The sequence below is a fragment of the Somniosus microcephalus genome, chromosome 1 (genome assembly GCF_052327205.1).
Source record: "Somniosus microcephalus isolate GS21.2 chromosome 1, FLI_Smic_1.0, whole genome shotgun sequence".
In the NCBI taxonomy this organism is placed as follows: domain Eukaryota; kingdom Metazoa; phylum Chordata; class Chondrichthyes; order Squaliformes; family Somniosidae; genus Somniosus; species Somniosus microcephalus.
Genome location: NC_140987.1, coordinates 312,458,088 through 312,484,901, shown reverse-complemented (window position 1 = coordinate 312,484,901; position 26,814 = coordinate 312,458,088). Strand labels below are relative to the sequence as shown.

At 57.5% G+C, this 26,814-nt stretch overlaps 1 protein-coding gene and 1 pseudogene across 1 annotated transcript in view; one reads left to right on the top strand and one right to left on the bottom strand.

Annotated features, from left to right (window-relative positions):
• The window catches only part of LOC147124856 (FRAS1-related extracellular matrix protein 1-like), an 883,765-nt gene that overhangs the window by 256,111 nt on the left and 600,840 nt on the right, over nt 1-26,814 (bottom strand). The window lies entirely within an intron of this gene.
• LOC147124857 (large ribosomal subunit protein eL33 pseudogene) lies at nt 8,255-12,061 on the top strand (annotated as a pseudogene).

Sequence of the window (26,814 nt, the reverse complement as noted above, 5' to 3'; positions counted from 1 at the left end):
TAAACTGATGCTGCACAGGGCAGAGGTCATCAGCATCCAACCACATTGTTACCCGGGATGCATGGGCTGGCCTCACCATAGCCAGATTTACTTCACTTGATGCTGTACACCAGGTTGGCACCACCCCTCACCAACACCATAAAGCATTCCTACAATACCCAAGCCATTCCTTTCACACTCATGACCATTGTGTGGGGGGGGGACCATTATGTCTTACCATTCACTGCAACTCACTAAGACACTTCCAAAGATGTACACAGATCTGTCCAAGAACACAAAGGGCCAGTAATTCCAGTCCCAATGCGTGAGTACGAACGGGGTACTCACGCGTGGGCCCGTTGGAAGTGCCGGATTTCAGCATGCACAGCGCATGCGCGGGAAACCGGCATTTCCTCCAAGGGGTTCAGAGGTCCAACGTGTGCGCGCAGGACCCTACGTGCACACATTGAACTTCCTTCTTTTTGACAGGTTTGCCCGTGTGTAAGGGCCTGAACTTTTTAGACATATAAAAAGGAGGCGTAAGGACTTGATTCTTTAAGGTAAGTGGTCTATTATTTAAAATTATAACATTTTTTCCACAGCTTTATTGTTTTTAAGGACTTTACAGTAAGGTAAGTTTATTTTTAGACCCGATTTCTTAAAAAATTATTTTTTTCAAAAATTTGATTAAATGTTTAAAATTGTTTTTTAAAGTTATTTATAGTTCATTTAATTAGTGGGATGTTTTTTAAAATGTTATTTAAAGTTTAACTAGTGTTTTGGGCGCCCGTACTTTTCATGAGTTTGACAGTTCTTACTATCAAACTCATGAATGAAGTTTCCCCTCCCCTGATTGGCTGCACAGTGCTCACCTGATCCCAGCCGGCACATCGAACTAACTACACCGCTGGATCAGGTAAGCACAGTGCGCCGACATCTCACAATCACAGAATCACAGAAACCCCACAGTGCAGATAGAGGCCATTTCAGCCCATCGAGCCTGCACCGACACATATCCCACCCGATCCCCGTAACCCCACGTATTTAATCCCCCTAACACTAAGGGTCAATTTATCAGAACCAATCAACCTAACCCGCACATCTTTGGACTGTGGGAGGAAACCAGAGCACCCGGAGGAAACCCACGCAAACACGGGGAGAATGTGCAAACTCCACACAAACAGTCGCCCGAGGCCGGATTCGAACCCGGGTCCCTGGCGCTGTGAGGCAACAGTGCTAACCACTATGCCACCGTGCTGAACCGGGCCAGTGACAGTAATTCCAAGCAGGCCCAGGCTTCAGATGTCGGCGCGCCGGGTGAGTGCACATCGAGGGCTTGCACGTGCGGCAAGCCCCCGAACCTAATTTCTGGGCCATTGTGTTGAATATAAAGGTTTCAATGTTTTGACAGCACATTAACAGAAACCTCACATGAACATTGGCTAAAACACACAATTGCCAACCCTTGTGTGTTGTTAGTTGGTATGATTGCACTAGGATGAGGGTGAGGGGTGGCTAGTGAGAAGTGATAATTTAGATAGAGAGGGATGGGTGGAGGTGCAAGGTAAGTTGGTGTGAGTAAGGATGTGCAGGAGTACTGTAGTGATGGGGATGTGATGAGTGGCACAGCAGGATGAGGTTGAGTGTGGCTTTGCAGTAACGTTTCGTGATCTGCTCAGGTCATTGAAAGGTTTGTGCTACTGCAGCCTGGTCCTCCTGACAACATCCCTGCTTTTGCCCTCTTGTGCAATGTGCAACCAGGGTGTGTTGATGTCCTGGGGAGGTCTCTTCCACCCATTGGAAGGGAAGAGAACCTCCCTGCATGCTGTGACTCCCTCCATAAGCTCGCCTGTTAAATTTAAATAAGGCCAGGGCCTGAAGATCACGTGGACCTGTTGGCTGTTGGAATGGGCGGCCAGCCAGTGCACTCTGCCGATCAGTTGCCCAAAAGTGAAAATAGACCCCAATATCTTTTGGAACTGGATATATATGACAGTCCGAAACAGGCTCATTTAGGCATCATAGGAAACTCTGGGCATGAATGATGATATATCCTCGAGGTTGCTCAATGTAAGGCCTACTCTGATGAAGATAAACACACCGCTTACAGTGAGCCCTGGCAGTACCTTTGCACAAAACCTGAGTGGTACACGGCCTTGCAATAGAAGAAAAAAATATTAAAATAAAAATTGAAGCTTAAATTCGGTTTGAACAGAGGTAATGTTCTGACTTCATACTCGCAGTGAGGAGCCTCACCCATTGGAGACACATAGCCACAGTTTGGGTGCAGACTGCACACAATGGCCTAGAAATTCACTTGCGTTTGCGCCCAATTAGGGGCAAAAGAGTGGGTTGCGCCGGAAGTTGCGTCGCGCCCGAAATTAGGTGGGCTCTAACATCGGCGTTAGCCGGTAGCGCTGCGCCAGCACCGATGGCGTCATCGGTGTGCGCAGTGCCCTGGTACTGCCCGAAACCACGCCGATCCCCATCTTCAGTAGCGGCTGCCTCATCCGTGGCGGCCGCTAACAACATCGGGAGACCGGGTCCTTACAGCAGCCTTAGCGGGGCGCTTTAAGGTGGAGGTGCGGCCGGCCGCTTTTTCGGCGGCCGCCTGCCCGCACCTCCTTCCCCGGCCTCCTCCACCCCCCCCCCCGCGGCATTGCCGGCTGGTTTCCGTGGAGCCCGGCACTTCTCCGTTGTGCCGGGCTCTTTTGCTGGCACTTGCAATCGGGGCTCCGGCCGTTGCAGGCACCTCCCCCTTAAGAGAAGGGGGAGGCCTGCAGTACAGCAGCCTGCCGCACCGCATCGGGTGGCGCAGCGGGACCGGCAGCGCTGAAATTCACTTTCAGCGCCCCAAGCGGGGCGGCCAAACCCTGGAACAGCGCCCGGTTCCGCTTTGGGGCGCTGAAAGTGAATATGGGGCGGGCACAACTGGCTCCGCGGCGGGCGCAAAATTTACGGCGCAAACGAGCTGGCGGGGCTATACCCAATTTCTAGGCCAATGTTCCTACATTAAAATTGAAGACAGAAAAATAATGTACAGTATGTGCCTGGATTTCCAATATAAAGGGCTGGATTTTATAAATGGAGACGTGTGGCGGTTCCACCAGGTGTTCCTTACACATATAGGGCCAGAAATTCGTGACCAAATGCGTGAGTACGGTCTGGGTACTCACGCATCTGGCCGTTGGAAATGCCGGCGTTCAGCATGCACAGCGCATGCGGGGAACGCCAGCATTTCCAGTCCTCGGAACGAAGGGGTTCATAGGCACAGCGCGTGCGACTGCACAGGCAGCGCTTGCGCAGTGAACTTCGTCGATTTCATTCATGGATTCAGTGAGGGTAAGTCCTTACAAGTTACACTTGAAAAAAGCATGTGTAAAGTTGTTCCAAGGCTGCGGAGGAAGATATATTTTATCGTGGAGCTTCTGAAAGGCAATATTTTTGTTTGGGAAAGGGAGGGAGGTTATTTTAAGAAATTTTAAGTAAGTTTTAAAGTTTAAATTTTTTTTTTTAAACGGGTTTTCAGAACGGTAGGTAGAAGGAGCAATTGTGGCTGTGTGAATTGAATGTGAAAACGAGTGTTCTAAAATGAGTACTGTAACATTTCCAGCACTTTTAAGAAAGAAACTTTTCATCAGTAATAAGTAATTATGTATGTATGTCCGCATATATTCCTTTACGTATATGTATGTATGTTTTATATTCCTTTACTTATGTGTATGAATGTATGTTTTTAATTATGATTTTTCAATAAGTTACTTTCTCTGAAAGTCATAATTAAATAATACATTCATACACATAAGTAAAGAAATATATACATAACACGCAAAGGAATATATACAGACATACATACTTTCAGAAGCTCCACAATAAGAAATATCTTCCTCCGCAGCCTCTGGAGCAACTGTACCCATGCTTTTTTCATGTGTAAGTTGCAAGGACTTGACCTCACTGAAAGCATGAATGAAAGCGGCGAATTTTACTGCGCACGCGTTCTGCCTCTGAACCCCTTCGTTCAGAGGACAGGAAATGCCGGTTTTCCCCGCATGCGCTGTGCATGCTGAAAACCGGCATTTCCTCCGGCCAGACGCGTAAGTACCCCGACCGTACTCGCGCATTTGGAAGGGAATTACTGGGCCAACATTTTACATGTCAATAAAATGAAAAATTTAACAATTGCACGATTTGCCCCCTCGCATCTGCGACTGAGGGTCCAAGGAGGTGCATTGCGCAAGAGGTCATCGTCGTACGTATCCTCACACTGTTCCCTTTCGGGAACTGTATGAAGTGGTGGAAGGATTTATGGCCGTGATTAACGCTCATTCCGTGACCGTAACCATCTTTGAACCAGCCTTTAGGGTGGTTAGTCCTATGGCGTGAGGGTTTTACGGGCTCCCACAACCCATCTGAGGGGGGGGGGGGCCACCCACACCCACGGACGCAAGTATCCCGCTGGATGTCCACCCAGAATTTATAGTTGGAGCTCCGACTCCACTTGCCTGGACTGCCTGGAGTGGGGTTCGAAACCCTACTCCTTCTGGCTCAGCGGCGGGGATGCTTACTGCTACGCAAAAGGCCCACTCCGCGCAAAAGGTGACACCCATACGTTTCCTGCGACTTTCCCCTCCCCGTGACTGGAGCCCTATGTTGCCACTTGAAAGACCAAGCTATCATCTGCCCTTTTTGCGGCGCCTTTGACTTCTCATTACCAATGATGAGCAGGCGCTGCGCCTCCACCTCCTTGAGGAGATTGCTGAGGTCATCATCAGTTCAATTGTGAGTTCTTTTAATGCCGTGAAGTGTGCTCATTCCAGCCATTTCACGTTGCTAATCGGATTGGGCCTTTGACATAGCGGTAGGATCCCCGCCGCTGGGCCAGATCAGGGTAGGGTTTCAAACCCCGCTCCAGGCAGTCCCGGCAAGTGGAGTCGGAGCTCCGGCTCTAAATTCTGGGTTGACATCCAGTGGGATATTTGCGCCCGTGGGTGTGGGTGGCCCCCCCTCCTTGTATAGCTTGTGGGAGCCCGTAAAACCCTCCCGCCATAGGACTAACCGCCCTAATGGCTGGTTCAAAGATGGTTACGGTCACGGAATGAGCGTTAATCATGGCCATAAATCCTTCCACCACTTCATACAGTTCCCCAAAGGGAACAGTGTGAAGACACGTATGACGACGACATTGATAAATAAATAAATGGAATTAAAAAAATTCTTTTAGGGCTTTTAAAAGTCTTTAAATTGCTTTAATTCTGTTTAAAACTACTTCAGATTCTTCAAAATAATGTAAACGTTTTTAAAAGTTTATAAAAGTTACCAAAAGCTTCAAAAAACTTCCAAAAACCTATTTAAACTGCTGCTTTGCATGTAAAAATGCTTAGCAGCTTAGCAGAAACATTGGGGGCGTGTCCTGTTAAACTGAGACCTCAAGGGGCGTGTCTCAGTTGCACTGCGCACTACAGGCTTCGCGCTGGCTGCACTCCTGGGCGGCGTGACGTCAAACGCTGCCCGGGATTCTTCAGATTCAAAATGGAATTCCAGGCGCCCCTGGAGGTGATCGGCAGGCGCGTCGGGTAAGTGCAAATCGGGACCTTGCACGCGCGGCAAGCCCCGTTCACGAATTTCTGGCCCATAATGTATATAATTCACTTTAACCTAACTGTATATATATTATTATTACCTGTTTGGGCCGTTGCCCCTTTAACTTACCTGTGGGGGCCGTTGCCCCTTTAAGACGCGCCCTAGTGCGCTGACGTCACGTCATGCATTTCTTGACGTACGCGCGGCGGCCACTGGCCCGACTCGGCCTTCCATGACGGCCGCCGGCACAGCCCGGCCTACCGCGACATCAGCCGCATCGGCCGGCAGACATGAGCGACGCGATCCCCCGCGGCAAGCGCCGGCTCAGCTCGGCCTCCAGCTCCTGCTCCCGCGGTCGCGACTTCGACCTCAACGGCCAGCTTCCGCACCGGGTGAACGCGCCAACGTATCGGCGCAGGTCACGTGACCGCCCCAAGCGCAGGCCAACGCACTAACGTCAGGACGCGGTCACGTGACACCCGATGATGTGCCTCAATAAGTTCCGAGACTCGATGTTAGCGAAACAAAACAAGGCTTTTATTAACTTAGAAAGTAACACGTAAAAGAGAGAGATGTCTTCCTTCTGGAGGCTGAGGCCAGACTGAGCCAGCTTACAAAAGGGGCCAGTTATGGGCGGAGCCCTACACACAGCACATTCCAGCACATTCCAATACATAATACAATGAGGACTGGGGGAAGGGAAATGACACTGAAACCGACCACAGTCACAGGCAGTGATGAATGGAATATATTTCATCACATTCACCCCTTCTATAGATTTAGTCTGTTCGGGGGTTTGATAGTCCTCTGCGACCGACGTGGTGCCGCGGGTGTCGGCTGGGTGTCCCCGGTAGCCTCCTGGGTCTCTGCCGGGGGTGCCGCCAGGGTTGTTGAAGGGGTAGTTGGTGGGGGTGCCGTTGGTCGATGTTCTTCCGGGGGTGATGAAAGAGTAGTGGGTGGGTAAGGGTTGCTGTGATCGTTGAAAAGAGTAGTGGGTGGGTAAGAATTGCTGTGATCGTTGTCGCTGCTATTGCCGTGGTTGTTGTCGATGCCGGCTGGGGCGACGTCTTTAATGGACACGGTGTCCTCCCTTCCGTCGGCGTGCCGGACATATGCGTATTGGGGGTTGGCGTGGAGTAGGTGTACTGGCTCCATGAGAGGGTCCGTCTTGTGGCCCCTCACATGCCTTCGCACGAGTACCGGACCTGGGGTGGAGAGCCATGACGGCATGGATACACCTGAGGTGGATTTCCGGGGAAAGACAAACATACGTTCATGAGGCGTGGCATTAGTGGCCGTACACAATAGCGACCGTATTGAATGGAGCACATCCGAGAGGACTTCCTGCCAGTGGGAGATAGGGAGGCCCTTGGTCCTTAGAGCTAGAGTGACTGCTTTCCACACTGTCCCGTTCTCTCGCTCCACCTGGCCGTTACCCCGGGGGTTGTAGCTGGTGGTACGGCTCGTGGCGATCCCCTTGGACAGCATGTACTGGCGTAGCTCTTCACTCATGAAGGACGCCCCCCTATCCGTATGGATGTAGCTCGGCATACCGAACAGGCAGAACAGGCTGTTGAGGCATTTAATGACCGTGGCGCTGGTCATGTCTGGGCAGGGGAAGGCGAATGGGAACCGGGAGTATTCGTCCACAATGTTCAGGAAGTAAACATTGCGGTCGACGGACGGGAGGGGGCCCTTGAAATCTAAGCTGAGCCGCTCAAAGGGCCTTGTAGCTTTGATTAAGTGGGCTCTATCTGGGCGGTAGAACCGAGGCTTGCACTCAGCGCAAGTGCGGCAGTTCCTGGTCAGAGACCGAACTTCCTCAATCGAGTAGGGTAAGTTACGGGACTTTATGAAGTGGAACAGCCGCGTGACCCCTGGGTGGCAGAGGTCGTTGTGGAGGGTCTGTAGCCGATCCCCGGTGGCGCTGGCACACATCCCTCGTGAGAGGGCGTCAGGGGATCCGTTAAGGGCCCCTGGCCGGTAAATGATGTCGTACTCGAAGGTGGAGAGCTCGATCCGCCACCTAAGAATCTTATCATTTTTAATCTTCCCCCTCTGTTTATTGTTGAACATAAACGCTACCGACCGCTGGTCGGTAAGTAGGGTGAAGCGTTTGCCGGCTAGGTACTGGCGCCAGTGGCGCACTGCCTCCACGATGGCTTGGGCCTCCTTTTCCACGGAGGAGTGTCTGATCTCGGGGCCTTGGAGGGTCCTCGAGAAGAAAGCTACGGGCCGCCCCGCCTGGTTGAGGGTGGCCGCCAAGGCGAAGTCAGACGCATCACTTTCCACTTGAAATGGAGTGTTCTCGTCCACTGCCTGTAGCGTGGCCCGCTCAATATCCTGCTTAATGCTTTTGAAGGCGGCGTGGGCCTCAGCAGAGAGCGGAAAAGAGGATGCTTTCAAGAGGGGGCGGGCTTTGTCGGAGTAGTTGGGGACCCATTGGGAATAATAAGAAAATAACCCCAGGCACCTTTTCAGGGCTTTGGGAGTGTTGGGCAGGGGCAGCTCCCGTAGGGGGCGCAATCGGTCGGGGTCTGGTCCGATTTCCCCATTCTCCACCACGCTGCCTAGTATGCAGAGGCGCATGGTGTTGAAAACGCACTTGTCCTCGTTGTAGGTGAGGTTGAGTTTTTGTGCGGTTTCCAGGAACCTCTCGAGGTTCGAGTCGTGATGCTGCTGATTGTGGTCGCAGATGGTGACGTTGTCGAGGTAGGGGAAGGTTGCCTGCAAGTGGTGGTCATCGACCATGCGGTCCATCTCCCTCTGAAAGACCGAGACCCCATTCGTCACCCCAAAGGGGACTCTGAGGAATTGGTAGAGGCGTCCGTTCGCCTCGAAGGCGGTGTACGGGCGGTCCTCTGGTCTGATAGGGAGCTGGTGGTATGCTGACTTGAGGTCGATGGGCGATTTGGTTCACCATTTCTGATATGCGGGGTAGCGGGTAGGCGTCTAGTTGGGTGTACCTGTTGATCGTTTGACTATAGTCGATCACCATCCGTTTCTTCTCGCTACCCCTTACCACTACCACTTGGGCACGCCACGGGCTGTTGCTGCGTTCAATAATGCGCTCTTTCAGGAGCCTGTCTACCTCGGTCGCGATAAACCGCCTGTCCTCCCAGCTGTACCTCCTGCTTTTGGTCGCTATTGGCCGGCAGTTAGGGGTAAGGTTCGCGAATAGCGAAGGTGGCTTTACCTTCAGGGTAGCCAGACCGCACACTGTGAGGGGCGGCTGGGACCCACCGTACTTGAGCGTGATGCTTTGGTGGTTGCACTGGAAATCCAGGCCCAAGATCACGCTCGCACATAGGTTCTTCATGATTAACACTATAAAATTATCGTATACAGTTCCGTTAACGCCCAATTGTACCGTGCAGTAACCCAGAATGGTCGATGTCTGGGTTTTATCAGCCATAGAGATGGTACCCTGAGTAGGGACCACCTTTAGGGAGAGTTGCTGTGCCAGTTCAGGGTGGATAAAACTCTCCGTGCTTCCACTGTCAATTAAGCATTTAACCCAGCACCCGTTTACCTCGATGTCCACCATTGATTTGGATAGCGGGTGCGGCCTGGTCTGGTCCACTGTGACCGATGCCACTGTAGGGCCCTGATCGATACAAGATGGCGTCCACGTTGTCTGCTCATAAGATGGCGGACCCCACGAGGTCGGGCAAGATGGTGTCCAAGATGGCCGCTCCTATGGCGCACACGCGGCGGTTGCGGGTTTTCCGGCGGTTGGTTTTCCGGCGGGGTTCCCTCTGCACACCTTCCCGAAGTGCCCCTTCTTACCGCACTTAAAGCAGGTGGTGCCTTTCGCCGGGCACAGGTTTCTGGTGTGCTTTGGCTGCCCGCAGAAGTAGCAGTTGGGTCCCTGACGCGTCGCGGCTGTCGTAGGGCTTCTGGGGGGAGAGCTGGGCCCCACCGGTGTCGGGCTGCCGGGCGGGGAAGATGTCTTCCAAGATGGCGGCGCCCTCGGTGCGCACGTGGCGGCGTGGACTGAAGAGTAGGCGTCCGAGTTTCTCTGGGCCACATCCAGGGACCGCGCGGTGTCCGCAGCCTGTTTCAGGTCCAACCCCGTTTTTTCCAGCAGTCTTTGCTGGATGTAAGTGGAGCTGAGGCCTGTGATAAAGGCATCGCGAACAAGCTCGTCGGTGTACACTGCGGCTTTTACATCTCGGCACTTACAGTCTTTGCCAAGCATTTTCAGGATGCTTAGGAACTCCTCCACCGATTCCCCAGGTCGCTGTGCGCGAGTAGCGAGTAGATGCCTAGCATACACCTCATTCGTAGGCTGCTGGTAATGCGCCTTTAAGATGTCGCAGGCGGCCAGGTACGTATCGGCATCTTGGATGAGGGGGTAAACCCGGTGGCTTACCCAATTCCGCAGAATTCCGAGTCTCATCCTCGCAGCGTCCGTAGCGTCTTTGACGGCTGCGGAATTGTCCAGGAAGAATTCCATACACTCAAACCAGTGTCCGAAGCGTGCTGATGCGTCCGGAGCATGTTGATCCAAATCCAAACGTTCGGGTTTCAGGAGTTGGTCCATAGTGTTGAAAAATAAGTTAATAAAATTGATGTGCCTCAATAAGTTCCGAGACTCGATGTTAGCGAAACAAAACAAGGCTTTTATTAACTTAGAAAGTAACACGTAAAAGAGAGAGATGTCTTCCTTCTGGAGGCTGAGGCCAGACTGAGCCAGCTTACAAAAGGGGCCAGGTATGGGCGGAGCCCTGCACACAGCACATTCCAGCACATTCCAATACATAATACAATGAGGACTGGGGGAAGGGAAATGACACTGAAACCGACCACAGTCACAGGCAGTGATGAATGGAATATATTTCATCACACCCGAAGAGCGGGAAAACGCGGCTGAGCTCCCGAGGACTACGGACTCAGTCAGAGAAAGACCTACCTCGCATTGCTCCTGTGTAAAGCCAGCTTACCTACTGTATTTCGTCAGTTCCAGTTAATAAACAACTTAGTAATTATTCATCTGAAGTCGAACTAAATTATTTAGTAGGCATTTATCCCTAGAGGTCAACACGAATACCTACAATTGGTGACCCCGAAACCTTGAACGTTTTTCGCGGAAGAAGAGCAGCCAACAACACCTACAACACGTGAATACGGGAGCTCATCAATTCCCACACTACAATTGGTGACCCCGTATCCGTGAACGTTTTTCACGGAAGAAACGCGCAACCTGAACCTCGTCTTCACAGAAGACGACTGACGAACAACAGACTCCCTGGACGGTTTTCACGGAGGAAGCACGCAGCCTGAGCCTGGCGACCCCGTCTTTGCGAACGTATTCGCAAAGGAAGTGCAGCCTGGAGGCGATCCCGTTTTTCACGGACAAAAAACAGCCGGACCTCGATTTTGTGAACATTTTTCGCAAAAGAAGCACGCCATGGAAGCACCAGCCATTTTGCTGTCGCTGCCGCAATTCAGGGAGAAACAACCGCACTCGTGCTTTGGAAAGGTAAAAGCCCAGTTCGCCGGGAACATCGATGCGGAGCAGACCACACATTTGCTTACTGTCCCCGTGGTCGACTTTTCTACCGCCATGCGGGTCATCCGCCCCTACGTCCAATGCAACGGCAAGTATAAATCTCTCCAAGCGCGGGGTACAGCACATTCGGGTCCACAAGATCGGAGCGCGCTCCCGCGAACCACGAGGACTCGCTTCTCCCAAAACACGAGGACTCGCTCCTCTCGAAACACAAGGATCCATCCCTCGTGAACCACGAGGATCCACCCCTCGTGCAACACGAAGAATCGTTCCCCGCCGACGACGCACCAGCCCGTCGGCCTGCTGGTTGTGTTACCTATCATACTTGCCAGCGAGTAAGAGAAGCGTGCCGCCTTCTCAGCAGTAGTTTCACTAAGTCAACAGAAACAACAAGCAGCGTTGCCGCCCTTCCGGCAGTTTCCCCCCACCGAAAACAACGACGACCCGGTCCATCCCACCCTTTCTCTGGTCCATCAGCACAAGGGTCCGGAAGCGATTCCTCTCCATAGAGCACGTGCTAGAAACAGGTTTTAAGCTACAGAAGGTCGAAAGCCTGCACTCTGATTTTAACGACCTGACAAGCGCTGAACGAATAACCTTCCTACAGGAACATTGAAAGAAAACCTACCGAAAGCAGGTTACTATTCCTTCTACTGTTTCATTACTGATATCAGGCCTTGTAATATCCATAGGTTCTGCAAAACTGCATTTACTGGTTATAAACGAGGCTTTTGAAACCAAAGAGAGCACACTGCTCTCCTGAGGATTGAGGGGGTTTATTGCCGCGAGGAAACAGAATTTTACCTGGGCACAAGATGTGCCTACGTCTACAAAGCAAAGAACAGCACTGTCACTCCTGGTGGTAAACCACACAAGACTCGTGCTCATTGAAACAGTGGCATGGTCCGTGCCAAGTTCAGCAGTAACCTGCCTACCAGGGCTATGGGGCACAGGATTCGTGCGAAGCTGTACCCATCAAGGACTTGAAGCACAGCTGCACGTCGATTGACAATAAATAGCAAATGTTTCCTAGTCTGCCTGGTTAACTTCCAGTTCCTTTAGCACCACAAGGCACAGAGTTGAATGCAATGTTGAGATGAGACATCACCGATGACTACTGTTCCGCTCTACTATATGAAATGGCGTTCCCGGAAGCCTCTCAATGATTTAATGAAATGAAGGTGACCATTTTCTTCGGAAGACACACATGGAACATTAATTGCCCAAAAGAACAACTACGTGGCAGTCTCGCTCAGTGAATCCTTCAGGTTGGCTTGTTTGGGAAATATTGGAATGAATCCACAGCTCAGCCTCCTTACACCATCGCTACAGCCAACGAGACTCACAAACCATCCTTTTTAGGATCTGCCTTTGACATGCGTGTGATTGATAGCCCAGTCCTCAACAGACAAGTAGAACAAGAGTCAGAAATGGAGCTCAAGATGCACACCCCCTTGCTCAATCGCTTCCTCAATGTTGCTGCCTCACCAGCTATTAGTTCAAACACTTTGGCAGGGGCAATCGAGGGGTAAAATTGTTGCGTCACCATGTGGACAGTGGCTCTTCCAATTGCCTTCCTAATGAAGAACTCGATTTGGTCACTTCCATCAGTGAAGAGGACTCAAAAAAAAAAAATGAGACTCAGCACAGGCCCAGTGAACCTATTAGTCCTACTATCACCCTAAAAGCTCCTCACAGCTTCGAAGCATCAGAAATTCAAAAACGAAAAAGGGACAATCCTTGCTATTTACAGTCGAACACCCAAGGAAACATGTAAACAACTACTAGAGTATTCTTTGACGAGTTACAACTCCCTGTATCTTCACTCTCTGTTGTGTTACCGTCGTAGCACTACGGCACGCACCGTTCCGTGCGTTCCAGTCTCCTGCAGATTTCGTCAGACTGGGGACTTTATGTTTTTCTTTTTTCGCTAACGTCGACAAAGCCATAATCCGCGCCTGCCCGGCTTGCAAGCCACCATGAGTTGGCCAGCATATTTTGATATCGCCCGCCTGACCATCAACCGCCCATCGTCGGTACGATCGTCCACCTCCATGACACGGCCCGCTGTTTCGCCCAGGCGCCCGTTCGAACCACGGGCTGCAGAGGTCGCACGCCTCCATGGTCTTTCGCTTGACGGATACGTTTTATTCGCCTTGACGCGCGTAAGGATCCGCTTATGACCAGTATCTTCAGACCTCGCCCGCCAAGTCGAGACAGCACGCCCACCGAGACCACCTGCTCGTCAGACCATCTCATCTTTGGACTTTCGTTAAAGCGAATTCTGGGGGGGCGCATGTGACGGTTCCACTGGGTGTCCCTTACACATATAATGTATATAATTCACTTTAACCTAACTGTATGTATATTACTTAACTTAGCTGTGGGGGCCGTTGCCCCTTTAAGACGCGCCCTAGTGCGCTGACGTCACGTCACGCATTACGTGATGTATGCGCGGCGGCCGCCGGCCTGACTCGGCCTTCCATGATGGCCGCCGGCACAGCCCGGCCTACTGCGACATCGGCCGCATCGGCCGGCAGACATGAGCGACGCGATCCCCCGCGGCAAGCGCCGGCTCAGCTCGGCCTCCAGCTCCTGCTCCCGCGGTCGCGACTTCAGCCTCAACGGCCAGCTTCCGCACCAGGTGAACGCGCCGACATATCGGCGCGGGTCACATGACCGCCCCAAGCGCAGGCCAACGCGCTATCAGGACGCGGTCACGTGACACCCGAAGAGCGGGAAAACGCGACTGAGCGTGATGACGTCATCACGCTCTCCCGAGGACTCCGGACTCAGTCCTAGTGGAGTCCTTGTCAGAGAAAGACCTACCTCGCATTGCTCCTGTGTAAAGCCAGCTTACCTACTGTATTTCGTCAGTTCCAGTTAATAAACAACTTAGTAATTATTCATCTGAAGCCGAACTAAATTATTTAGTAGGCATTCGTCCCTAGAGGTCAACACGAATACCTACAGACGTATTGGAGGCGGGACTGCTGCTTGCCTGGTTCAGTCCCGCCTCCATCAGCCTCTGGCCAACCAGTGGGATCTTCCCCTGATTGACCTTGTTAAGCCCGCCCGCTGGGCTCCACAGGCCAATTAGGGGGAAGTCAGCAACAGAGCACGTCAACGTATGACGTGTCATCTGTCAAGAATTTTTGAAAGAACAAATGTCATCATTTGACAGATCTGTGAGCTGTCAAACACTGACATTCTGTTTAATTTGATGAAACCTTGTGTTCAGGACTCATCAAACCTTTCAACTTTGCAGAAATCAGATGACTGTTGGATCGGAGGATCCAACAGCCAGTCTGTGATCTCTACAATGGAGATGTTGCCTCCACAGCGGCTGAAGGCTGTAGGTAGAAACAAAGGGAAGTTAACATTTTCTAACACTTTACACTCACCTCACATACTTACCACTCCACACTTGTACTCATCACTCACCTTTACATTGCACTTTCAGATCCCTCTGATCCCCGCAGACCTCCTTCTCATCTCCTACACCCTGGCAGGGTTCCCCCAGGTCAGGAAGCCCGCATTTCAGAACGAAAAATGGGGATAATCCTATTTTCTGCCTGTTAACTTCCTGTTACCAGGCAGTTAATAGGCTTTAATCCCTTCCCGCCTCCAAGTAGATGGGACCCGGGGCAGAACGGCTTCCCGCCTCTTGGCAAGAGGGCACGGAGGCGGGTTGGGGGTGGGTTTTCCACCCGCCCCCAAATTCTGCAACTTTACCGACAGTCCCACTTCCTCAGGGCTGAGAAAATCCAGCCCAAAGTGTCCACAGGCAAGGCTCCAGGCAAGGCTCCAGGCTGGGACCAGGCAAGGCTCCAGGCTGGGACCAGGCAAGGCTCCAGGCAAGGCTCCAGGCTGGGACCAGGCAAGGCTCCAGGCAAGGCTCCTGGCAAGGCTCCAGGCTGGGACCAGGCAAGGCTCCAGGCAAGGCTCCAGGCTGGGACCAGGCAAGGCTCCAGGCAAGGCTCCAGGCTGGGACCAGGCAAGGCTCCTGGCAAGGCTCCAGGCAAGGCTCCAGGCTGGGACCAGGCAAGGCTCCAGGCAGGGCTCCAGGCTGGGACCAGGCAAGGCTCCAGGCAGGGCTCCAGGCAGGGCTCCAGGCGAGGCTCCAGGCAAGGCTCCAGGCTGGGACCAGGCAAGGCTCCAGGCAAGGCTCCAGGCAAGGCTCCAGGCTGGGACCAGGCAAGGCTCCAGGCAAGGCTCCAGGCAAGGCTCCAGGCTGGGACCAGGCAAGGCTCCAGGCTGGGACCAGGCAAGGCTCCAGGCAAGGCTCCAGGCAAGGCTCCTGGCTGGGACCATGAATTCAGAAATGATCAGCATCACATTGTTTCTCGTTCAGGACTTCAACTGAAAAAGAACAGCAGTAACCATTGAGGGAAGGGGTAGGAATTGCCTTCCTGAAAATGCTTTTAATATTTAGATCAAGCAGTCCCCGTCCCGACTACTGCGAGCTGTTGAACTTTCCAACCCATCAGTCTTATTTTTGTTGATGCCGAGATACAATCCTATGCACTAGATTCATTAGAGAGGCCCAAGCCAGCACAAATGAAACTGGATTTAATGCTAACAGAGGTAAGTCATGAAAACTATACTGAGGAAACCATTGTTAAACGCCACTGATGATTTGCTGTATAAAAGCACCACGTGGTGTGGTACCAGTCAGGTGCAGTACAATTGCCCTCAAGGTCCTTGGACTGGAGAGGGTGCAGGAATGTGGAAAGCAGCAAGGGTTGACACAAATGATTGCTTCCCAGGGATCTTGGCCTGAAATGCACACATGAGGTCAATGAGGATAGGATCAGGCTCTTCCAGGTAGCCCTTCAGAGTTGACCAGCCTGCTGACACTCAGGCTGCAGACAGAAGGCTGCAGCCAAGGAGAACGAGTAGGTCTAGTGTGGGGGTTTAGAGATTGTGTCGGGATCCAGAACATGGGGTGGAGGGGGCGGAGGGGATTCCGATGGTGGTCGGGGGGGCGGGGGGATGGTGGTCGGGGGGGATGGAGGTCGGGAGGGGGAGATGGTGGTCGGGGGGGGAGATGGTGGTCGGGGGGGTGGAGATGGTGGTCGGGGGGGGGGGAGATGGTGGTCGGTGGGAGATGGTGGTCGGGGGAGAGATGGTGGTCGGGGGGAGTTGGTGGTCAGGGGGGGAATGGTGCTCGGGGGGGAGATGGTGGTCGGGGGGGAGATGGTGGTCGGGGGGGGAGATGGTGGTCGGGGGGGAGACGGTGGTCGGGGGGAGACGGTGGTCGGGGGGAGACGGTGGTCGGGGGGGGAAATGGTGGTCGGGGGGGGAAATGGTGGTTGGGGGGAGATGGTGGTCGGGAGTTGCTGGTCGGGGGGGTGGTGGGGGGGGGGCATGGTGGTCGTGGGGAGATGGGGGTCTGGGGGAGATGGTGGTCGGGGGAGTTGGTGGTCGGGGGAGATGGTGGATGGGAGGAGATGGTGATTGGGGGGAGAGATGGTCAGAGGGGGAGCTGGTGGTCGGGGCGAGATGGTGGACGGGGGAGATGGTGGACGGGAGGAGATGGTGATTGGGGGGAGAGATGGTCAGAGGGGGAGATGGTGGTCGGGGGAGATGGTGGACGGGAGGAGATGGTGATTGGGGGGAGAGATGGTCAGAGGGGGAGATGGTGGTCAGGGGAGATGGTGGACGGGAGTTGCTGGTCGGGGGGGTGGTCGGGGGGGGGCATGGTGGTCGTGGGGAGATGGGGGTCGGGGGGAGATGGTGGTCGGGGGAGATGGTGGTCGGGGGAGATGGTGGACGGGAGGAGATGGTGATTGGGGGGAGAGATGGTCAGAGGGGGAGATGGTGGTCGGGGCGAGATGTTGGTCGGGGGTAGATGGTGGTCGGGGGGAGAAGGTGGTCGGGGGGGAGATGGTGGTCAGAAGGGGATGGTGTTCGGAGGAGGAGATGGTGGTTGGGGGGAGATGATAGTCGGGGTGGGGATGGTAGACGGAGGGGCAGATGGTGGTCGGGGGGGAGACGGTGGTTGGGGTGGAGATGGTGGTCGGGGGGAGTTGGTGGTCTGGGGAGATGGTGGTCGGGGGAGATGGTGGACGGGAGGAGATGGTGATTGGGGGGAGAGATGGTCAGAGGGGGAGATGGTGGTCGGGGCGAGATGTTGGTCGGGGGTAGATGGTGGTCGGGGGGAGATGGTGGTCGGGGGGAGAAGGTGGTCGGGGGGGAGATGGTGGTCAGAAGGGGATGGTGTTCGGAGGGGGAGATGGTGGTTGGGGGGAGATGATAGTCGGGGTGGGGATGGTAGACGGAGGGGCAGATGGTGGTCGGGGGGGAGACGGTGGTCGGGGGGGAGACGGTGGTTGGGGTGGAGATGGTGGTCGGGGGGAGTTGGTGGTCTGGGGGGAGGGTGGTCGGGGGGAAATGCTGGTTGTGGAGGGGGAGATGGTGGTCGTGGGGGGGGAGATGGTGGTCGGGGGAGATGGTGGTCGGGCGGAGGGATGGTGGTCGGGGGGTTATGGTGGTCGGGGGGAGATGGTGGTCGGGGGGGTAGATGGTGGTCAGGGGAGATGGTGGTCGGGGGGAGATGGTGGTCAGGGGGAGATGGTGGTCAGGGGGAGATGGTGGTCGGGGAGAGATGGTGGTCGGGGGGGCAGATGGTGGTCGGGGGAGATGGTGGTCGGGGGATATTGTGGTCGGGGAGATGGTGGTCGGGGGTTAGATGGTGGTCGCGGGGAGATGGTGGTCAGGGGGGTGAGATGTGGGTCGGGGGGAGATGGAGGTCAGTGGGGGGAGATAGTTGTCGGGGAGAGATGGTGGTCGGGGGGAGATGATGGTCGGGGGGAGAAGGTGGTTTGGGGGAGATGGTGGTCGGGGGGGATGGTGGTCGGGGGTGAGGTGGTGGTCGGGGCTGAGATGGTGGTCGGGGGAATGGTGGTTGGGGGGGAGAAGGTGGTCGGGTGGGAGAAGGTGGTCGGGGGGAGATGGTGGTCAGAAGGGGATGGTGTTCGGAGGGGGAGATGGTGGTTGGGGGGGAGATGATAGTCGGGGTGGGATGGTAGACGGAGGGGCAGATGGTGGTCGGGGGGGAGACGGTGGTTGGGGTGGAGATGGTGGTCGGGGGGAGTTGGTGGTCTGGGGGGAGGGTGGTCGGGGGTAGATGGTGGTCGGGGGGGAAATGCTGGTTGTGGAGGGGGAGATGGTGGTCGTGGGGGGGGAGATGGTGGTCGGGGTGAGATGGTGGTCGGGTGGAGGGATGGTGGTCGGGGGGTTATGGTGGTCGGGGGGAGATGGTGGTCGGGGGGAGATGGTGGTCGGTGGGGGGGAGATGGTGGTCAGGGGAGATGGTGGTCGGGGGGAGATGGTGGTCAGGGGGAGATGGTGGTCAGGGGAGAGATGGTGGTCGGGGGGGCAGATGGTGGTCGGGGGGAGATGGTGGTCGGGGGGGAAGATGGTGGTCGGGGGAGATGGTGGTCGGGGGTAGATGATCGTCGTGGGTAGATGATAGTCATGGTGGGGATAGTAGTCGGGGGGGAGATGGTGGTCAGGGGGGAGATTGTGGTCGGGGGGATGATGGTGGTCGGGGAGGGGGAGATGGTGGTCGGGGGGAGATGGTGGTTGGAGGAGATGGTTGTCGGGGGAAGATGGAGCTCGGGGGGGGAGATGGTGGTCGGGGGAGACGGTGGTCGGGGGGAGAGATGTTGGTCGGGGGGAGATGGAGGTCGGGGGGAGGGATGGTGTTCGGGGGGAGGGATGGTGGTCGGGGGTTAAGGCTGTCGGGGGGGAGATGGTGGTCGGGGGGAGATGGTGGTTGATGGAGATGGTGGTCGGGTAAAGATGGTGGTCGGGGGGAGATGGTGCTCGGGGGGAGATGGTGGTCGCAGGAGATGTTGGTCTGGGGGGATGGTTGTTGGGGGGGTTAGTGGTCGGGGGGAGATGGTAGTCGGAGGGGGATGGTGGTCGGGGGGGAGATGGTGGTCAGGGTGGGGATGGTGGTCGAGGGGGAGATGGAGGTCGGAGGGGCAGATGGTGGTCGGGGGAGAAGATGGTGGTCGGGGGTGAGATGTTGGTTGGGGGGAGATGGTGGTCTGGGGAGATGGTGGTCGGTGTGAGATGGTGGTCGGAGGGAGATGGTGGTCGGAGGGAGATGGTGGTCGGGCTGGGGAGGTTGTGGTCGAGGGGAGATGGTGGTCGGGGAGATGGTGGTCGGTAGGAGATGGTGGTCAGGGGGAGATGGTGGTTGAGGGAGATGGTGGTCGGGGAGATGGTGGTCGGTAGGAGATGGTGGTCAGGGGGAGATGGTGGTTGAGGGAGATGGTGGTCGGGCTGGGGAGGTTGCGGTCGGGGGGAGATGGTGGTCGGGGGATGGTGGTCGGGAGGTGATGCTGGTCGTGGGCAGATTGTGCTCGGGGGGGAGAAGGTGGCCAGGGGGAGATGGAGTTCAGGGGGAGATGGTGGTCGGGGTGCGCGTTGGTGTTTGGTGGGAGGGATGGTGTTCGGGGGGGAAGGTTGTCTGGGGGGGAGATGGTGGTCGGGGGGGAAGTTGGTCGGTGGGGGGGGAAATGGTGGTCGGGATGAGGTGGTGGCCGTGGGGATGGTGGTCGGGGGGGTTGGTGGTCAGGGTGGCAGATGGTGGTCGGGGGGAGATGGTCTTCGGGGTGAGATGGTATTCGGGGGAGATGGTGGTCGGGGGGAGATGGTCTTCGGGGTGAGATGGTATTCGGGGGAGATGGTGGTCGGGGGGAGATGGAGGTCTGGGGAGATGGTGCTCGGGGGGATGGTTGTCGGGGGGGATGGTGGTCAGGGGGAGAGAAGGTGATGGGGGGAGATGGTGGTTAGGCGGGCAGATTGTGGTCGGGGGCAGATGGTGGTTGGTGGGGGAGGTGGTGTTCGGAGGGGCAGATGGTGTTCGGGGGAGATGGTGGTCGGGGGGGGAGGTGGTGGTCGGGGACAGATGGTGGTCGGTGGGGGAAGTGGTGGTCGGGGGGAGATGGTGGTCGGAGGGTCAAATGGAGGTCGGGGGGAGATAGTGGTCGGTGGGGAAGGTGGTCGGTGGGGTGAGAAGTGGGTCGGGGGGAGATGTTGGTCGGGCGGGCAGATGATGGTCGCGGGGGAGATGGTGGTCGGGGGAGATCATTTTCGGGGGGGTGATGGTGGGCAGTGAAGATGGTGGTCGGGGGGGAGATGGTAGTCGGGGGAGAGCGTGGTCGGGGGTGAGATGGTGGTCGGGGGGTGAAGGTGGTCAGGGGCCGGTGATGGTGGTCGGGGGAGATGGTTGTCGGAGGGTAATGGTGTTCGGAGGGGGCGTTGGTGGTCGGGGGTAGATGATATTCTTGGTAGAGATAGTAGTCGGAGGGGCAGATGGTGGTCGGGGGGAGATGGTGGTCGGGGGGGGAGATGGTGGTCGGGGGGGAGATGGTGGTCGGGGAGAGGGAAATGGTGGTCGTGGGGGGGAGATGGTGGTCTGGGGAGATGGTGTTCGGGGGAGATGGTGGCCGGGGGGTGATGGTGGTCGTGGGGGGAGATGGTGGTCGGGGGGAGATGGTGGTCAGGGGGGAGATGGTGGTCGGGGGGAAGATGGTGGTCGGGGAGAGGGAGATGGTGGTAGTGGGGGGGGAGATGGTGGTCGGGGGAGATGGTGTTCGGCGGAGATGGTGGTCGGGGGGTGATGGTAGTCATGGGGGGAGATGGTGGTCGGGGGGAGATGGTGGTCAGGCGGAGGAAATGGTGATCGCGGGGAGATGGTGTTTGGTGGGAGATGGTCGTCGGGGGGAGATGTGGTTGGAGGAGATGGTGGTCGGGGGAAGATGGCGCTCGGGGGGGAGATGGTGGTTGGGGGAGATGGTGGTCTGGGGGGGTGGTGGTCGGGGGGGTTGGTGGTCAGGGTGGCAGATGGTGGTCGGGGGGAGATGGTCTTCGGGGTGAGATGGTATTCGGGGGAGATGGTGGTCAGGGGGAGATGGTCTTCGGGGTGAGATGGTATTCGGGGGAGATGGTGGTCGGGGGGAGATGGAGGTCTGGGGAGATGGTGCTCGGGGGGTTGGTTGTCGGGGGGGATGGTGGTCAGGGGGAGAGAAGGTGATGGGGGGAGATGGTGGTTAGGCGGGCAGATTGTGGTCGGGGGCAGATGGTGGTTGGTGGGGGAGGTGGTGTTCGGAGGGGCAGATGGTGTTCGGGGGAGATGGTGGTCGGGGGGGGAGGTGGTGGTCGGGGACAGATGGTGGTCGGTGGGGGAAGTGGTGGTCGGGGGGAGATGGTGGTCGGAGGGTCAAATGGAGGTCGGGGGGAGATAGTGGTCGGTGGGGAAGGTGGTCGGTGGGGTGAGAAGTGGGTCGGGGGGAGATGTTGGTCGGGCGGGCAGATGATGGTCGCGGGGGAGATGGTGGTCGGGGGAGATCATTTTCGGGGGAGTGATGGTGGGCAGTGAAGATGGTGGTCGGGGGGGAGATGGTAGTCGGGGGAGAGCGTGGTCGGGGTTGAGATGGTGGTCGGGGGGTGAAGGTGGTCAGGGGCCGGTGATGGTGGTCGGGGGAGATGGTTGTCGGAGGGTAATGGTGTTCGGAGGGGGCGTTGGTGGTCGGGGGTAGATGATATTCTTGGTAGAGATAGTAGTCGGAGGGGCAGATGGTGGTCGGGGGGAGATGGTGGTCGGGGGGGGAGATGGTGGTCGGGGGGGAGATTGTGGTCGGGGGGGAGATGGTGGTCGGGGGGGAGATGGTGGTCGGGGAGAGGGAAATGGTGGTCGTGGGGGGAGATGGTGGTCGGGGGAGATGGTGTTCGGGGGAGATGGTGGCCGGGGGGTGATGGTGGTCGTGGGGGGAGATGGTGGTCGGGGGGAGATGGTGGTCAGGGGGGAGATGGTGGTCGGGGGGAAGATGGTGGTCGGGGAGAGGGAGATGGTAGTAGTGGGGGGGGGAGATGGTGGTCGGGGGAGATGGTGTTCGGCGGAGATGGTGGTCGGGGGGTGATGGTAGTCATGGGGGGAGATGGTGGTCGGGGGGAGATGGTGGTCAGGCGGAGGAAATGGTGATCGCGGGGAGATGGTGTTTGGTGGGAGATGGTCGTCGGGGGGAGATGTGGTTGGAGGAGATGGTGGTCGGGGGAAGATGGCGCTCGGGGGGGAGATGGTGGTTGGGGGAGATGGTGGTCTGGGGGGGTGGTGGTCGGGGGTGATGGTGATCGGGGGCTTGGTGGTCGGGGGGAGATGGTGGTCGGGATGGGGATGGTAGTCGGAGGGGCAGATGGTGGTCGAGGGGTTATGGTGGTCGGGGGGAGAGATGGTGGTCGGGGGGGAAATGGAGGTCGGGTGGAGGGCTGGTGTTCGGGGGAGTGATGGTGGTCGGGGAAGGCTGTCAGGGGGAGATGGTGGTCGGGGGCGGAATTGTGGTTGGGGGAGATGGCGGTCGGGGAGATGATGGTTGATGGAGATGGTGGTCAGGGAAAGATGGTGGTCGGGGGGAGATGGTGGTCACGGGACAAGTTGGTCTGGGGGGATGCTTGTTGGGGGGGATAGTGGTCAGGGGGGGAGATGGTAGTCGGAGGGGGATGGTGGTCGGGGGGAGATGGTGGTCGTGGGAGATGTTGGTTGAGGGGGAGATGGAGGTCGGAGGGGCAGATGCTGGTCGGGGGTGAGATGGTGGTCGGGGGCTGAGATGGTGGTCGGAGGGAGATGGTGGTCAGGGGGGAGATGATGGTCGGGGGGGTGAGATGGTGGTCAGAGGGAGATGGTGGTCTGGGGAGATGGTGGTCGGGGGGAGATGGTGGTCGGGGGGAGATGGTGGTCGGGGGGAGATGGTGGTCGGTGGGGAAGGTTGTCGGGGGGTGAGATGTGGGTCGGGGGGAGATGTTGGTCGGGGGGGCAGATGATGGTGGGGGGGATGGTGGTCGGGGCAGATCATTTTCGGGGGGGTGATGGTGGGCGGTGGGAGATGGTGGTCGGGGGGGGGAGATGGTGGTCGGGGGGGATCGTGGTCGGGAGTGAGATGGTGGTCGGGGGGAAATGGTGGTTGTGGAGGGGGAGATGGTGGTCGTGGGGGGGAGATGGTGGTTGGGGAGAGATGGTGGTCGGGGGGGAGATGGTGGTCGGGTGGAGATGGTGGTCGGGGGGGAGATGGTGGTCGGGGGGAGATGGTGGTCGGGGAGATGGTGGTTTGGGGGGAAGATGGTGGTCGGGGGAGATGGTGGTCAGGGGTAGATGATCGTCGTGGGTAGATGATAGTCGTGGTGGGGATACTAGTCGGGAGGGAGATGGTGGTCGGGGGGGAGATTGTGGTCGGGGGGAAGATGGTGGTCGGAGGGAAATGGTGGTTGTGGAGGGGGAGATGGTGGTCGTGGGGGGGAGATGGTGGTCATGGGGGGGAGATTGTGGTCGGGGGGGAAGATGGTGGTCAGAGGGAAATGGTGGTTGTGGAGGGGGAGATGGTGGTCGGGATGGGGATGGTAGTCGGAGGGGCAGATGGTGGTCGGGGGGAGATGGTGGTCGGGAGGGAGTTGGTGGTCGGGGGAGATGATGGTCGGGGGGAGATGGTGGTTGTGGAGAGATGGTGGTCGGGGGGGGGAGATGGTGGTCGGGTGGAGATGGTGGTCGGGGGGGAGATGGTGGTCGGGGGGAGATGGTGGTCGGGGGGAGATGGTGGTCGGGGAGATGGTGGTTTGGGGGGAAGAAGGTGGTCGGGGGAGATGGTGGTCAGGGGTAGATGATCGTCGTGGGTAGATGATAGTCATGGTGGGGATAGTAGTCGGGGGGGAGATGGTGGTCGGGGGGGAGATTGTGGTCGGGGGGAAGATGGTGGTCGGGGAGGGGGAGATGGTGGTCGTGGGGAGATGGTGGTTGGAGGAGATGGTGGTCGGCGGAAGTTGGAGCTCGGGGGGGAGATGGTGGTCGGGGAGGGGGAGATGGTGATCGGGGGGAGATGGTGGTTGGAGGAGATGGTTGTCGGGGGAAGATGGAGCTCGGGGGGGGAGATGGTGGTCGGGGGAGATGGTGGTCTGGGGGGATGGAGGTCGGGGGGGATGCTGATCAGGGGGGCTTGGTTTTCGGGGGGTGCTGGTGGTCGGGGGGAGAGATGGTAGTCGGGGGGAGATGGAGGTCGGGGGAGGGATGGTGTTCGGGGGAGGGATGGTGGTCGGGGGTTAAGGCTGTCGGGGGGGAGATGGTGGTCGGGGGGAGATGGTGATTGATGGAGATGGTGGTCGGGTAAAGATGGTGGTCGGGGGAGGTGGTGCTCGGGGGGAGATGGTGGTCGCAGATGTTGGTCTGGGGGGATGGTTGTTGGGGGGGATAGTGGTCAGGGGGGGAGATGGTAGTCGGAGGTGGATGGTGGTCGGGGGGGAGGTGGTGGTCAGGGTGGGGATGGTGGTCGAGTGGGAGATGGAGGTCGGAGGGGCAGATGGTGGTCGGGGGAGAAGATGGTGGTCGGGGGTGAGATGTTGGTTGGGGCGGAGATGGTGGTCGGAGGGAGTTGGTGGTCAGGGGGAGATGGTGGTCGGGTGGGAGATGGTGGTCGGTGGGAGATGGTGGTCTGGGGAGATGGTGGTCGGTGGGAGATGGTGGTCGGAGGGAGATGGTGGTCGGGCTGGGGAGGTTGCGGTCGGGGGGAGATGGTGGTCGGGGGGAGATGGTGGTTGGGGGAGATGGTAATCGGGGGATGGTGGTCGGGGGGTGATGCTGGTTGGGGGCAGATTGTGCTCGGGGGGGAGAAGGTGGCCAGGAGGAGATGGAGTTCGGGGGCAGATGGTGGTCGAGGTGCGCGATGGTGTTTGGTGGGAGGGATGGTGGTCGGGGGGGAGGGTTGTCTGGGAGGGGAGATGGTGGTCGGGGGGGGGAAATTGTGGTCGGGGGAGATGGTGGTTGGGATGAGGTGGTGGCCGTGGGGATGGTGGTCGGGGGGGATGGTGGTCGGGGGGATATGGTGGTGGGGGTGGGGATGGTGGTTAGGGTGGCAGATGGTGGTCGGGGGGAGATGGTCTTCGGGGTGAGATGGTATTCGGGGGAGATGGTGGTCGGAGGGTGGTGGTTGGGGGATGATGGTGGTCGGGGGGAGATGGAGGTCGGGGGAGATGGTGCTCGGGGGGCTGGTGGTCGGGGGTGATGGTGGTCATGGGGGGTTGGTGGTTGGGAGGGATGGTGGTCGGGGGGGATGGTGGTCGGGGGGAGAGATGGTGATGGGGGAGATGGTGGTCAGATGGGCAGATGGTGGTCGGGGGCAGATGGTGGTCGGTGGGGGAGGTGGTGGTCGGAGGGGCAGATGGTGTTCGGGGGAGATGGTGGTCGGGGGGTAGGTGGTGGTCGGGGACAGATGGTGGTCGGTGGGGGAGGTGGTTGTCAGGGGGAGATGGTGGTCGGGGGGAGATAGTGGTCGGGGGGTCAGATGGTGGTCGGGGGGAGATGGTGGTCGGTGGGGAAGGTGGTCGGGGGGTCAGATGTGGGTCGGAGGGAGATGGCGTTCGGGGGGGCAGATGGTGGTCGGGGAGAGATTGTGGTCGAGCGGAGATGGTGGTCGGAGAGTCAAATGGAGGTCGAGGGGAGATAGTGGTCGGTGGGGAAGGTGGTCGGTGGGGGGAGATGTTGGTCGGGCGGGCAGATGATGGTCGCGGGGGAGATGGTGGTCGGGGGAGATCATTTTCGGTGGGGTGATGGGGGGAGATGGTGGTTGGGGGGGAAGATGGTGGTCGGGGGAGATCGTGGTCGGGGGTGAGATGGTGGTCGGGGGGTGAAGGTGGTCAGGGGCCGGTGATGGTGGTCGGGGGGAGATGGTTGTCGGAGGGTAATGGTGTTCGGAGGGGGAGATGGTGGTTGGGGGTAAAACCAGAAACCAGAAACCAGAAACCCCACAGTGCAGATAGAGGCCATTTCAGCCCATCGAGCCTGCACCGACACATATCCCACCCGATCCCTGTAACCCCTACACCAACACATATCCCACCCTATCCCCGTAACCCCATGTATTTAATCCCCCTAACACTAAGGGTCAATTTATCATAGCCAATCAACCTAACCCGCACATCTTTGGACTGTGGGAGGAAACCGGAGCACCCAGAGGAAACCCACGCAAACACGGGGAGAATGTGCAAACTCCACACAGACAGTCATCCGAGGCCGGATTCGAACCCGGGTCCCTGGCGCTGTGAGGCAACAGTGCTAACCACTATGATGATAGTCTTGGTAGAGATAGTAGTCGGAGGGGCAGAGGGTGGTCGGGGGAGATGGTGGTCAGGGGGGAGATGGTGGTCGAGGCGGAGATGGTGGTCGGGGGGGAGATGGTGGTCGGGGGGAGATGGTGGTCGGGGGAGATGGTGTTCCGGGGAGATGGTGGTCGGGGGGTGATGGTGGTCATGGGGGGAGATGGTGGTCGGGGGGAGATGGTGGTCGGGGGGTCAGATGGTGGTCGGGGGGAGATGGTTGTCAGGGGGGAGATGGTGGTCGGGGGGAAGATGGTGGTCGGGGAGGGGGATATGGTGGTCGTGGGGGGGAGATGGTGGTCAGGGGAGATAGTGTTCGGGGGAGATGGTGGTCGGGGGGTGATGGTAGTCATGGGGGGAGATGGTGGTCGGGGGGAGATGATGGTCAGGCGGAGGAAATGGTGTTCGCGGGGAGATGGTGTTTGGTGGGAGATGGTCGTCGGGGGGAGATGGTGGTTGGAGGAGATGGTGGTCGGGGGAAGATGGTGCTCGGGGGGGAGATGGTGGTGTGGGGAGATGGTGGTCTGGGGGGGTGGTGGTCGGGGGTGATGGTGGTCGGAGGCTTGATGGTCGAGGGGAGATGGTGG